The sequence below is a fragment of the Lepisma saccharinum genome, chromosome 11 (genome assembly GCF_977018435.1).
Source record: "Lepisma saccharinum chromosome 11, izLepSacc3.1, whole genome shotgun sequence".
Classification (NCBI taxonomy): Eukaryota; Metazoa; Arthropoda; class Insecta; order Zygentoma; family Lepismatidae; genus Lepisma; species Lepisma saccharinum.
The window spans coordinates 30,626,623-30,641,702 of NC_139239.1; positions in this window are offsets into that span (position 1 = coordinate 30,626,623).

A 15,080-nucleotide genomic window follows, 5' to 3' on the forward strand; every position below is an offset into this window, starting at 1 on the left:
ATACACCATAAAAGGCTTCAAAATATCAGTTGGTGATTTTTTCGTGGGGTGAGTTGGCAACACTGAGCCCCACATGATGATTCGAGCCCCAAATGAGGGTTCAGAACCGGGTATATTGCACTACTTCCCTCTCTTTTTTTTGTAAAAAAGCTATGGCAAAAGTACCAGTAGGTTGGCAAATTGCTTTATGCAATTAATTAAGGCAAGCCTCAAGCAGTGTTGCCAGCTCCTTGCTTTAGGTTAGGTTAGGTTAGGTTAGGTAGGTTAGGTTAGGTTAGGTTAGGTTAGGTTAGGTTAGGTTAGGTCGGTTAGGTAGGTTAGGTTAGGTTAGGTTAGGTTAGGTTAGGTGCAAGCCTCAAGCAGTGTTGCCAGCTCCTTGCTTTAGGTTAGGTTAGACCGAATAAAAACCTTGGTGATTTTTTCGAGTGAGGAGTTGGCAACACTGCGAGAAAATGGAGCTCATGCCTTACGAGAGAAATCCATTAAGGCGAGCCTCACCAGTTAGGTTAGGTTAGGTTAGGTTGGTTAGGTTAGGTTAGGTAGGTTAGGTTAGGTTAGGTTAGGTTAGGTTAGGTTAGGTTAGGTTAGGTTAGGTAGGTTAGGTTAGGTTAGGTTAGGTTAGGTTAGGTTAGGTGCAAGCCTCAAGCAGTGTTGTCAGCTCCTTGCTTGAGGTTAGGTTAGACCCAAAAAGACCTTGGTGATTTTTTCAAGTAAGGAGTTGGCAACACTGCAAGAAAATGAGGCTCGCGCCTTACGAGAGTAATCCATTAAGGCGAGCCTCATTTTCGGTTTGTGAACCCGGGACACTGCTTTACTGCTCGGAAATCCAAAATGGCGACCGGAAGTGGGATTATCTTGGAAACGGTAAGACTTAGGAAAAATCTGTTTGATTGCATTGAAAATTGTACTAAAACGCTAAAACATCGACAAAAAAATTGTCAAAATATGTCAAAAAGTGATATTCAATTGATAAAAAAAGAGGATACCTACAAAGTATTATTTTGAAACAATAAGTAAGAAAAAAAGGATAGGTTAAGTTATATCACGTAAGATCGTGAAATACCTACCAAGTGTGAGTGGGAAAAAAATGAGATGCATTGAAAATTGTACTAAAAACATCGCTAAACGCTAAAACGTTGACAAAAAATTGTCAAAATATGTCAAAAAGTGATATTCAATTGATAAAAAAAGAGCATACCTACAAAGTGTTATTTTGAACCGCTCCAATTACACTACTTCTAATAAATCAGTATGTGGGGTTGGTAAAGGCTGCAGGAGTGTGGTGCTGATCACAACACCTCCACATATGGCTGACATCGTAAATGTGTGGGCACCTACATTCAAACATATAATGTTGATGCAACATTCATTTGCTAAGAGGATGACAACGTTCCCCCTTACACCATCTCCAGCGGCGGATATCTACTCCTGTGTGAAATCGCGATCTCCCCGCATGACCTAACTTAAATGGGAATTCAGAAACTAATGTATTTTTTCACTGTTTAGGTCTGATCAACATCCAAAACAAAAAGAGGGATAGACATAAACTATTCGTACAACATACATGCTTCACAAACAAATGTTTAGTTATTATTTATTATTATTATTATTATTATTTATTTGTTCAGCACAGGATACATTTCCTAATTATGTTGAACATAATACACTGTGAATAAATAACAAGAGAGGAGAGAAAAAAATAATACATGAAAGTATGAACGTCTATGTACACAATATTTACATCAATTTATGAACTTATTGTTGTGATTATCTTTTTTTCAGCACATTACGTGAGTGTGAACATGTTGAAGTCTACAGTTTATAATAGTTCTTTCACCGTGTCCTGCATGCGCACTGCTGGTGAAAACCTATGCGTATTGACCCTTGACCTCTCCGTGTAGAATAATTTTCTGTTTCTTGCACTGTGTCGGCCTACATTAAAGTTTATACTTTCAAACAGTGCAGAACACTCACAGCCATGATTAATCAATTTCTGTAAGAAAATGACGTCACTGGCGACTCTTCTGTTGAACAAAGTTTCCAGACCGTAATGCTTGCATAAAGCTGTATAGTTCTTTTTGTCATATTCAATGTTCACCTTGAAGCACAGCCATTTCACAAACTGCCTTTGGACGCTCTCCACTTCCTCTTGCCATGTTTTGTTCTGTGGATTCCATATGGGACTGCAGTATTCCAGTACTCGACGAACGACTGCGACGTATATTTTTACAACCGTAGGCACTGAAAAATTAACAGAAAATTTCTTCTAATGAAACCAACTAGCTTTATACACCTTTTCACCAAGGCTTGATAATGGGTGTTGAACGACAGGTCAGATGTGAAGTGGACACCGAGGTCAACGACAACTCTCGTGCGCCTCACCGTCGAGCTGCCAATTTTATACTCGTGTGTAATGGTTGTTTTCTTGTTGGTGAATGACATTACGTTGCACTTATTCACATTTATGATTATTCCCATCTGCTTGCACCAGTTTGCGAAGGAGTTTAGGCCTTCCTGCATGATGTGACAGTCATTCAATGAGTTGATTGGGTAGTACAGTTTCATATTGTCTGCGTACATTAGAATATTGACTTTTTGCAGGTGGCTCAAAATATCGTTGACGAACAGAAGGAAAAGGTATGGACCTAAATTGGCTCCCTGGAGGACTCCCGACGAAACTCTTCTCTCGGCCGAGGCGAACCCGTTTAGTACAACTGCTTGTGTGAGATCAGAAAGATAGCTTGCTAGTAATTTGTGCAAGTTACCAGAGATTCCAACACTAAGTAGTTTCTGGAGAAGGATGGAATGGTTTATTCTGTCGAATGCTTCGCTGAGGTCTGTGTAGATTACGTCCAACTGTCCTTTGTTGTTTATACAGTCCGCTATGCTTTGTGTTATCACTGCTAAGTTCGTGGTTGTGGATCTGCCCTGCATGAAACCATGCTGCTGAGGGGCTATGACAGTTCTTAGATTCCATCTGAGGTGATCGAAAATGAGTGATTCGAATACTTTGGAGAATATTGGCAGAAGGGAGATTGGACTGTAATTGCTAATATTGTGTTTGTCTCCTGATTTAAAAACTAGAGTCACGAGAGCTTTTTTCCATCGGCGGGGGAAGAAACCTGTTTCCAGGATTTTATTGTAGAGGATTACTAACTGGGGAGTGAGTTCATTTGCACAAGCAGAGATGAAGTGTGAGGGAAGAAGATCTGAACCTGTGGATTTGCCTCTTTGTACGCCCTTAAGCGTTGATGTTATTTCCCCACTAGTCAGTGTGAGTTGCGGTATCGCGAGCAGGTTGTTAGTTTCCAGTGTGTTATCTAGCAGCTGGCGTTGCTCGGGAGAATAGAAGCTAGAAAAATATTCAGAGAAGAGTTCACATGAGGATTCTGGATGTGCTGATGATTTTTCCTCGTAGTAAAGATGGGATGGTATTCTACTCGTGCGGGATTTGCTTTTAAGAAAGTTCCACATCATTTTCGGGTCAATTTGTTCATCCATGCTGGTTAAATATTCCGTATATTTTGATTGTTGCATCTTTCTAAAGTTCGATCTGTTTGCGGAAAATTCACGATAGTCACTCTGTAGTCCTGATTGCTTCCATCTTCTATGTTCATGTTCTTTTGCTTTTAAGAGAGATATTAATTGCCCATCGAACCAGGCCGGATATTTCCTTCGCTTATTACGAGCTAATGGGACAGTGTCATCAAATGATGAGAATAACAGTTCATAGAAGGTTTCGCACATTTCGTCAACGTCGTCTGTCAGCTGCATAATGTCCCACGGCACACGTTCAAGTAGGCTTTTGATCTCAGAAATACTCGCTTTATGCCAAGCATACGAGTGACCACTTTTGATGTTAGCGGCCTTGGTGACACGAGATATGGCAACACTGCATTGTACCGCTACATGGTCAGAGGGAACTGCGGATTCCTCCACTTTATGTTCAGATAGCTTAATCGGGACTGAACCTACAGTTTATTTTGAGATCCGAAACACTAGCAATGAGGCTATGTTGGAGATTGAAACTGGGTCCCTTTGATTACAGGGCGAGAAGACTCTCGGACATGTTTGAATTTAATTCGGAAGCTATTCAATAAATTCAACAAAATAAAGTTTTCGTATATTCTTCATTTTACAAAAAGAACTTCTGCATTTCTCAAATTGAGAAAATCTATATAAATGTGTTTAATTCGAGGTTTAATGTAAAAACAAGCATTACGTACAGTATATCTATCTACTATGACAATCGAACAATCGAAAGTAACGTCAACAATCTGAAAATGTTTAACTTATAATATGTTGTAGCAAAAGTTATACATAAAGTATCGACCCAAATGTAGAAAATGCTCCTGATTGGCCTACCCATTTACCTGTTGACGTCAACAATCAAACCTTTCGATATGTGTTGATTAGTCGGAGATTACTAGTAAAGGGAAAAAGTAAAGTTCATTGCAACATGACGTGAAGGCAAACGAGACATGCGGAGTTAGAGCCTCACACAATTCCGCGATCAACACAACGCTCTGGTAACCTTTACCTACCAGGGTTATTCCCATGTACCAAATTATTGGAGCCTGAGTGAATCCAAGAGCAATTAGGGATCTTGCTGGAAAAATTCTCTACCTCGTGAAATTTTACTCGGGTCTCCTGCATGAAATGCAGACGTTACACATACTAGACAACTGCAGCCTTATATTGGTACGATACATGCACACGGTATATACAAGGTAAATCGTTAACCATCTGTAGGTAGCTAATTGGTAAATCAACTTCGAAGTTCATAGCTATTTTCTTACACATTTGAGCTTCACTACCATAAGTGATCTAATAATTTGACGATTATTTCGGCAGAGAGTACGAGTACACTGGAACAAAATCAATTGTTGAAGGTTTAATACGACTTTTTCATAATAATACATTGCCTTAGAGATAATTTACTTCTTCTAGAATGGCCGTAATAGAGGTTAATACGTTTTGCGGAGTGAAATACCAATACTTGTTACTTGCAAAGATGGCGCTGGTTGTAGTAAAAAATGAAAGAGCGAAACATAGACTAGATGAGGAATGAATAATAACAACAATAACTCTTCAAAATGAGCAATAACGGTATGCATGAATGAATTAGATGAACAGGCTGTATATGTTAGTGGTGCCAAAACGATTTCGATATATTTAGTACCATACCGCATTTATAATAGGTTCTTTCGAAATGTAACTACTAATAACTAACTAACTAACTAACTAACTCTCTAGCCTTCTTAAACCCGAAGGTTCATGGCTGCAGCAACACACGCCTTCCATCTTTCCCTATCTTGAGCAAGTTCTATATACTCTTTCCCATCCCTACCGATTTCCCTTAGGTCCATCTCAACGTTGTCCCTCCATCTTCATCTTGACCTTCCTACAGGTCTCTTACCATCAGGTTTCCCAACAACAATCCTGTAAACTCCTCTTTCCTCTCCCATTCGTGCCACATGGCCTGCCCACCTAAGTCTTCTTGATTTAATTAGTCTAATAATATCTGGACATGAATACAAATTATGTAGTTCTAAATTATGTAACCTTCTCCACTCACCTGTCTCCTCATCCCTTTTAGGTCCAAAGATTTTCCTAAGGATCTTATTTTCAAATACTCTCAATTTATGTTCCTCTTTCAATGTAAGGGACCAAGTTTCACATCCATATAATACTACAGGCAAAATTACTGTTTTGTATATTTTAACTTTTAGTTTCTTAGATATTAAACGAGAAGACAAAAGTTTATGAAGAGAGAAGTAACATGCATTTCCTGAATTAAGCCTACTTTTTATTTCCTCTCTAATATAATTTTCATTTGTTAATATTACTCCCTAAGTATTTGAATTTGGAAACTGGTTCAAACGAGTTGTTATCAATAATTAGATTTTGATTATTACCTGACACATGGTTTCGGCCTGTCAGCATATATTTAGTTTTCTCTTTGTTAACTTCCAAACCTATCTCTTTAGCAGTTTTGAAAAATATTTTAGCATTATTCTTAATTGTATTCACATAATCCCCCAGTAAGTCTACATCATCTGCATATGCTAACAACTGAGTCACACCATTTAATTTTAGTCCTTCGTTAGTTTCTTTTACCTTCCTAACAGCATATTGTAAGGCAAAATTAAAGAGCAATGGAGATAATGCATCTCCTTGTTTTAACCCATCATGAATTGCAAATTTGTCAGACATATTAATACCCACACGAATTTTACTTTCTGTTTCACTGGTGCATATTTTTATCATACTAACATGCTTCTTAGGTATTCCAAACTCTACTAATATATTATATAATTTATCTCTTTTGACCGAATCATATGCTTTTTTTAAATCAATGAATAGCTGATGGACATTTTGATTATATTCCCACTTTTTTCAAGTGTCTGTCTGATGTGAAAAATTTGATCTGTAGTTGATCTGTTACGTTTAAATCCACATTGATAATCACCTATAATTTCATTAGCATTTCATTTCGAAATGTTCTCGACAGAAAACTATTACATTCTAAATACACTTTTAATTGAAGTACGCATACAGTTAGCTAAAATAACAAAATGTGACTATCAACATGAACTAAAATACCCCACATCTTTGTTTATTCACCACTGATAGCGTAAACAATAAAATGTTTAAACAACAAAGGTCAAACAATCATGATATCATGTAAGCAAAAGACCACAAATGTCAGGGTGAAAAAAACCAAACTGTACAAAATGCACATTGATGAGAAAGCATTTCTACTCCACATGTAGAACCTCTCGCTGGCATTGTTTGAAGGCCCGACAGATTCGATGTGTATTCCATGTATCTACATACATGCCAGTACGATGTTATGACATTTGATTCTCTGGTTCGACGTCCAGGATGATAGAACACTTGATTTTGTTCTTTTTATTCATAGAGCATCATTGAAATGTACAGTTGAGATAATGGTTTGGTTGCAGTTTAAAACTTTAGATGCAGACTTCACACCATGAATTCGCATATTGCATAACATTTAAGGATACATGAAAAGCAATTGTTTAGTCTGTTGTATTTTATGCAGAATTTAGACGTCCTCGCAGTTTTCAATGTATTTGCACCAGTGCCAGGAGGCGCAATAGGAACATCTGAATTCAGTACTGTTTCAATTTAAAAATGTACGTGAAACATATGACGTTTTGTTCAGTACAGATGAGGATTTAAGCCCATAGTTATTCAAGCCAATTTCGCTCTATCGAGTAGAAGAAGAAAGCAGTTTTCTTTTTTGCAAAATTTCGAATTCGGTAGTCCCCGTAGAGGCAATACTGCGGCGAGGGGTTGTAAACGATACCAACATATTGTTATATATTTGTTCCACTCTCGTTGCTAGAATTATGAAATTGTTGTGGAGAATAGAAAACTTAATATTGATAGCAGCTGCAAACAATAAGTACAAAATGCATTTAATTGTTGTTTTTCTTTAGTTTCAGTAGTTCAGTCATTAAACATCTTGCTGTGTCGCATTATTCACGTAATTTCACAAACACGTAACTTTTATGAAATTCAAACTTATATTGATGTCTAGAGTAACTTTACATATCACTTTTATCACTGTTACGTCATTTCTATATGATTTGAGGGGCGTATGGGGTGACCTTCCACGTAGTAAACCCAATTGTCAATCTCACTCTGGCGACTGGCATTGTGGCTAGTATAATTTTTTTTGTGTTGTCCTGTTTTTTTGTCCTTGCGTGTGCTGAGTGCCCCTTTACAGCCTCAGCTTTTAACGGAAGTCAGAAAATTTTAGTAACACAACACTGAAATTATGCTATTTAAGTTATGGTAAGGAGACCCGTATAATGTGACGGGTGCAAAATAGCCTAAGTACTGACGCAGCCAAAATTTTAAGTTCAAATTCATATGACTTGAGGTCTTCCCGTAGTAACGTCGTCGCCTTGTAATCAAGAGGTCCCGGGTTCGATGCCCGGTGGAGGCATATAGTGGTTCGGACCCCACTTTTAACTGTAGGCCGAGTCTCGATTAGCCATACTGTGCATAAAGTGGACTTAAAACACAAATTCAATAAATCATATGATTTGAAGGTCATTTTTGGAGAATATTGAGGTCATCAATTTGATATGCTATCTATAATGATCAATTCTATTATGCAGGGCGTTCCAAAATTTGGACACCATAGGACAACATGTGCTGCGTGCCCCCACCCCTCTATCCCTAGAAAAGTCATGTTCACGTGATTTACTTTAGCTCTAATTATCGTCATCAATTCTTAACTTACGTAGTACTACAGGGTAATGCGATAACTTAAGGACTCCCTTTCAGGACAAATCATATGGCAACAACTATTTTCCGTTCTGTTTGAGTGTACCATTCGCGATTAAAATTACCACCTGAGCGCTAGTGTCGCTTCCAATATGGCCGCTCTAAGTAGGATAAATCTTTGTTTACATTCAACAGTAGTACAAAATAGCAGCGTGTTGTCATGACTGGTATGGTAGAAAACGTTTAAATTACGCATTATTTTTAAATATTGCGAATGCGACGTGAATTCCAGGTACTCTAACAAACGTGAAGCTGTACTGAGAACGAAACATTTAATTATGATAGGCAAAAATAACACTGGAAATGCAGACGAAACTATGTATACGCACTGGTTGTCCAAAGCAGTGCTGTATCATCTGCACGTCATGTTGTAACTGGGGTTCTCGGAAATTATTTGAAAATAAAGGAATTGAAATTGGTCTGTACTTGAAAAGCTGGGACAGGAGAAAATTTCAAACATATCGTTGCAGTTCTTTCTCGAGAGAGAAAGGCTGGTTTAATAATAATATTCACCATTTCATGACCAGGCTATACTCACTGAAAAAGGACATCGTACTGAATGAAACAGTAACATTAGCATGTCCACTTTTTTTCTGGTTACATTTGACATTAATTCATTCTCAAAGTATTTTCATCTTCTCTGTTAATCGACTTGCACCTGTTCCAAATTTCACACATACGTAATACCGGTAATACATGGACGCATTGGGTAAGACGCTTCATGATTTTTCGAAAAAAAAAGCTTTATTTATAAAGTACAATTTAAAACTTTACTTTCATGGTAATATATATTTATCTCTAGAAAAGTAAAGTAAGCAGACTCGTGCATTCTTCGTAATTTCCTTGCAGAATTACAGTGTTATATCCCCCATACCAATCTTCTGTCAATTACGTTTTCCCTTATTTATTAACAAATTTCATTTTGTTGATTCCACGGGGTGAAACACATGAAAACTTTTAATTTGTTCTGACCCATAAAACGATTTAGAGAAAAAAAAACCTGAACAGTAGACCTTACTCTCTCGCATATTCCCCATGCTTTAAACGACTTCAACACAACGTATCCTACTTAGAGTACTTCCTGAAAATCCCAAGAGATGGCATATAGGTTAATTTTAATTGCGAATTGTACAACCTTAACGGTGCATTTTACGTTAAAAATTCAAGCATATTAGATTGAAAACCACATATTTCCAACAAGTTTCCGCTCTTTACATATTTTGCTATTTGAACTAATAACAGAGTTGTTTTACGGTGATACACACATGGTGAATCACAACGAAACCGGGATTCTACTGTCGTATTCTTCCTTGATAGCCACCATCCATGTAAAAACCTTCTCTTCTAATCTTGTTTCAACTTACAAACAGGTACAATTTCATTATACTTGTACAGTTGACACAGGGCAGCCGATAGCAACTGCCATAATTACTCAATCTCGAGATGCTTGAGTAGTCGAAACTATACATATCCAGCTAAAGAAAATGCAGCATTAGTTATTAATATACCTGATAACATACAATAACTAAATATTAGCTATAATTTCTCTCCGCAGAGAGAAGTACATGAGTTACAGTATATACAATTGAATTGTTGTGATTGATTTTGAATGCGTGCATTTCAAATGTACCGTACCAATGTTTCTATGCATGACTGTTTTTTATGTACAGTTATTTATCAAAATTGTGGATTTTACAGTCCAATTCTTGCGCCCAGCCAAATGTAATAATGAATATAATGACATCTTCTCTCTGTAATACCATGTAAATGTTATGAGTCTCTAAAAATAATAATACCACCATTATTTCCAAAAATAAAATAACAGTGAACAGTTGATTTTTTTCGCAAGCATGTTTATAAATGTAATTGTGCATGATCATGTCGGAATATTGCTTTACAGTTTCCTGGCCTGTTTAATTGGAACCGCTATTAACACGGCGTACTGAAAATTAAAGTTGTTTTTTCCTACATAATGATGTCATTTCAACGAACCCACGAAAATAACAGGTCCGTTGCATATGCTAAACGTAATTTCATATCACTGTTTTTTTAAAGTCGTCATTTGGACAAGTACTTTATCGACGTTCGACGAACGACTGACGAGTTATGGTTATTTGAAGATGCGGGCAGAAGGAGTTTTTCCCATTCCCTCTGAAGACGTCGACTACTGCAGACTTTAACAGCATGAATTTTCACACTTCCATGGGCACCTAGTATCAGTCTAAAGTTAAATTATCTGGACCTCAGAAAATGTTACTAAATTTGGCAACACTGACGATATTGTACAATAATTCTTAAAGAAGTGGGCCTGATTTGCTCAGAATTACTTACAAAATTGATGACTGTGAACTGTCTGTAAAGTTACATTTGTCATCAGTGATCATGCTTCCATTTTTTATCCCTAGATGGCAGTAGAATGCTGTTTTCTACATTTTCACCAGTTTGAAAGCAAAGCCTCAAACCCAGCTAGCACACTACATGAAGATAAATTTTGTACAATGATGGATCGAAGATAGTGCGTAGCTCCGTTTGCCATTTTGAAGCAAACATAACGTGAGTGTCTTGGCCACTAAGCACCCGTTGAAGTATAGTAGATCCTATGGAACACAACACTATTATGATCCTCTAATCTGAGAGACCAGCAGTTCTTTCACCTCCTGTACACCAAGTATATTTTCCATTCATCGTTCACAGATATTCAGGGAGCATTCATTTATATATCGGTTACTTAAATAAATACATCTCTCTTGATAATTTGCAAGAAATATTTCTGCCTGTGTACAGTCACGTACACTTCTCGATTGCAATGATTCCATTTAACTTCAATAGGATCATTGCAATCAAGAAGTGCCCGTGACTACAAATAATGGGGTCCACAGCCAAAGTACAAAGACATCTAGACAAGATTTCAACCAGAAGACAGCCAACTCCTCTCTCTCTCTCTCTCTCTCCCTCTACCTTTGTAGTACCTACAGGTAAAACAATTCGTTCCCGCAACATCTACGAAAACCGTGACAGCAGGTTCATATTCCACTGTCTATTAACGCTGCGGTAACAACATTGCGAAAATAGCCACCAGATCGCGTTCCACTGCCCCTCCTCCCCCTCCCCCGGTAATCTGCGGAGTGAGGCCGTGCAGCTTCTTAACCTGACTCGATTCCAAGCTGACGAGACGCAATTAACCGAGGCGGGAAGAGCTCATCGCGAGCCTAGATGAGAAATGCGGAGGGGGGAGGAGATTTTCGCAAGGCAGTAACACGCTCCAAGTGCAACAGTAATAAATAATTATTACTCCCTAGAACTGTTTCCATGGAGACTGCTGCCGCGGAAGACGAAAACGAAAGTTGAGAAATTGCTACAGGTCCAGGAGGGATGTTTCTTTGGATGCTGGGCACCGGAAAAAGATATCTTGGCGATATAACATGTAGAGGGCGATGAGAAGATGCTGTGCGATGCTAATCTTGCGAGGCTTGGTCAAAACTATAATTACACTGGTCGACATTTTTTCAAAAGTTGAACGATGTTTTGAAATGAATAGGTGACTCTGAAAGGATTTTTCATGCTGAATTCAAATTTGAAAACCGTTTTGCTCCATCACGTCACATTTTTTCACAAATCGTGAAAACTGAATAGCATATACGGGTCTATTATGGTATTATTGGGATCATTTGGGGTTTATATAATCATATTACAGACACATAGAATAAAAATTTTTTGCAAATATAGTAATCAGTGGGACATATATTGAGATTGTAAAATCTATATTATATACTATATTCATGTACATTTTCATTTACACATGTCTAGAAAGAGATATAACATAGTGCATTTCGAATTACTGAGACTCAGGATCAAACTTCATTCTTTTTGACTTTCTGCCTTCCCCGACACCCGAAGTAGGAACATCTCTTTGTAAGATCCAACAAAAATCTGCCATCATGGAAACATTCCATCGTCCCTGGTATCTCCGTTCCATCTCTACTATGTCCTTGTGATATCTTTCCCAGTGCTCCTCGCTGAAGTGTCCGAGATTACTCGGAAAGAAATCTAGATGTGAGTTAAGGAAATGCAATTTGAGGCTAATTTTACAGCCAAGTTTACATAAATTCGTTAGCAGATTTTTCACAAAATGTTCATAGTTAACGTGTTTTTCATTGCCCAGAAAGTGGGCAACCACCATTTTGAAACTTACCCAGGCATCCCTTTCCGTAGCAGTCATTATTTTTTCAAAATTTGTATCCAACATCAGTTTCCGTATCTGAGGGCCAACAAAAATACCCTCTTTGAGCTTACCCTCAGTGACGGATGGAAATTTCCTGGCAATGTATTTAAAGCATTCGCCGTCTTTGTCTAATGCTTTCACAAATTGTTTCATTATCCCTAACTTAATATGCACCGGAGGAAGCAGTATTTTAGACGACTGAATTAATTGCCGTTGTGTCACATTCTTCTTCCCTGGAGAGAGAGATTCTGTACTTGGCCACGTTTTCACTTTCCAATGATTCTCCCTGTCCCGACTGTCCCATTCGCACAAGAAGCAGGGGAATTTTGTGTTCTCAGCCTGGAGACCCAACAACAAAGCTATCACTTTGAAATCTCCACAGACAGACCAACCATGTTCTTCATATTTCACTTTCAGTAGCATGAACCTCAAAGTTTCATAAGTTTCCTTAAGCGACACAGAATATGCAACTGGAATCGATGGGAACACATTACAGTTATTTAACAGAACACCCTTCAGACTAGTCTGTGATTCATCAATGAAAAGTCTCCATTCACTTACATTGTAAGAAATACAATTCTATGACTTTCCTTACGTTGTTACAATAAACAAGGTTTTCGTCTTCAGTAAAGTATGGGAGTAGCTCTGTCTCTCGATGCCTGTACCATGAGAAATGTGTTCCTGGAAACAACAGGTTTTTCTTACTCAGTCGGGAACCAAGAAGTTGGGCACTCTCCTTTAGTAAATTTAGGTCTCTTACGAGATCATTCAGTTCATGTTGTGTGAAAGGTTGCGGAGTGCCTGTACTTGTACCAGGACAGAAATCGTCACTCTCATCATAGTGTGCACGTTCAACTTCAGTGTCACTTGAAGTGCTGCAATTATCACTACTCGTACGTGGTACAGGTACAGGTACATCTGGTCCATGAGGCACGGGCCTAATGGCCGATTGTATGTTGTTGGGTAGCTCACATTGCTCTTGTTCTTAGCAGTGAAACCGCTAACATCTATAGCACAGAAATAGCAGTCATCAATGTGATTTTTTTGGTTCCCGCCATACCATTGGTATTCCAAATGGCAATGTTTTCCTCTTGCCACACTTCCACAATCGCAAAGCTTCCACACATGTTTTGAAAACTTCATGCGGGGCCCAGTTTTTGTCCTGATCACCTACTTTAACACCAAACTATTCATGGTAAGCAGACCTCACAAATGTGGTGATACGTTGTCTTTGCCTCTTCACAAATGTAACAGAATACATGGGGCGAGTTCAAACACTTCCTGGCGACGACGACATTGTCTCTCGACACAGCACGAACTATCGACAATGATGAAAACTTTATCAAATATTTTGCATTCCCTATTGCTATTTACATATATAACATCTACAATACACTTAACTAAGGTTTTCGGATCACGTAACCTTATACACAGTAAATACATTAAAAACTGTACTATTTGCATTAGTTGATATCGAATAACAAAACTTAGAGACAAATTTATTGAATCATTCATTGTTACTAGGCGTCTTCAGCAATTTTGTTAATCATATAATGTAATAAGAGGTGCACTGCCATCTATCGGGAATATTATTAACTTCTAATTTCTGGGCAGGAATTACGATTTATACAATAATGAAGATTTCTAAATAACTGAGGGTGATACAACAAAAACAAGGTCACTTCTGAAATCAGCATCAAATGTAGTTTCATAAACCACAATTAGTTTCCAAACATCAGAACCCATGTCGACCAGTGTTATGTTCACTTTAAGCTCATGTAGGTTAATCAGGACTGGGCCTACAGCTTATAGTGGGATCAGAATGCACGGTCACCGGCAAAAAAATGAGTCATCTAGATCCTGATATACTCGCTTCCATGCAAGGTGTTATGTTTGTTGCGAAAGTGGATTTTAATAGCAAGTTTTTCAATGGCAACTTCTACCAGCCTCGTAAAGTTAGGCAACACGCATAACGCTTTGCAGGAAAGCGAGTATTTCAGGATATAGGTGTCCCATTTTTATTGCCGGTGAGTGTACATCGCCCATCCCCGTGGCGGAGTGATTAGTAGAGCGCGCTACGGCACCAGGGGTCAAGGGTTCGAATCCCGGCATAGGCATGGGTGTTCTTTGTGAGTGTCCTTTCACCAGCCTCATATCGGGATTAGCCAAAAGTGGCAGGATTACAATTCCATGGACAAGAAAACTATCAAAATTGAGATATCAAATGAGGGCTTATTCATAGACGTTGAAAATTTATTCGATTGATTGATTGATTGAGTTGGTGTTTTAAGTCCACTTTATGCACAGTGAGGCTAATCGGGACTGGTCCTACAGTTGAAAGTAGAATCCGAACTACTATGAGGCTCCACCGGGAATCGAACCCGGAACCCCTTGATTACAAGGCGACGACGCTACCAGGAATTTCTCATCGGAATATATTTTGCAATGCATCAATATAATTATTAATACGTACAATAATATCAAGAAATCTTTTCCACGAGAATGCATCTATACCTAGTGATACCTCAATCGC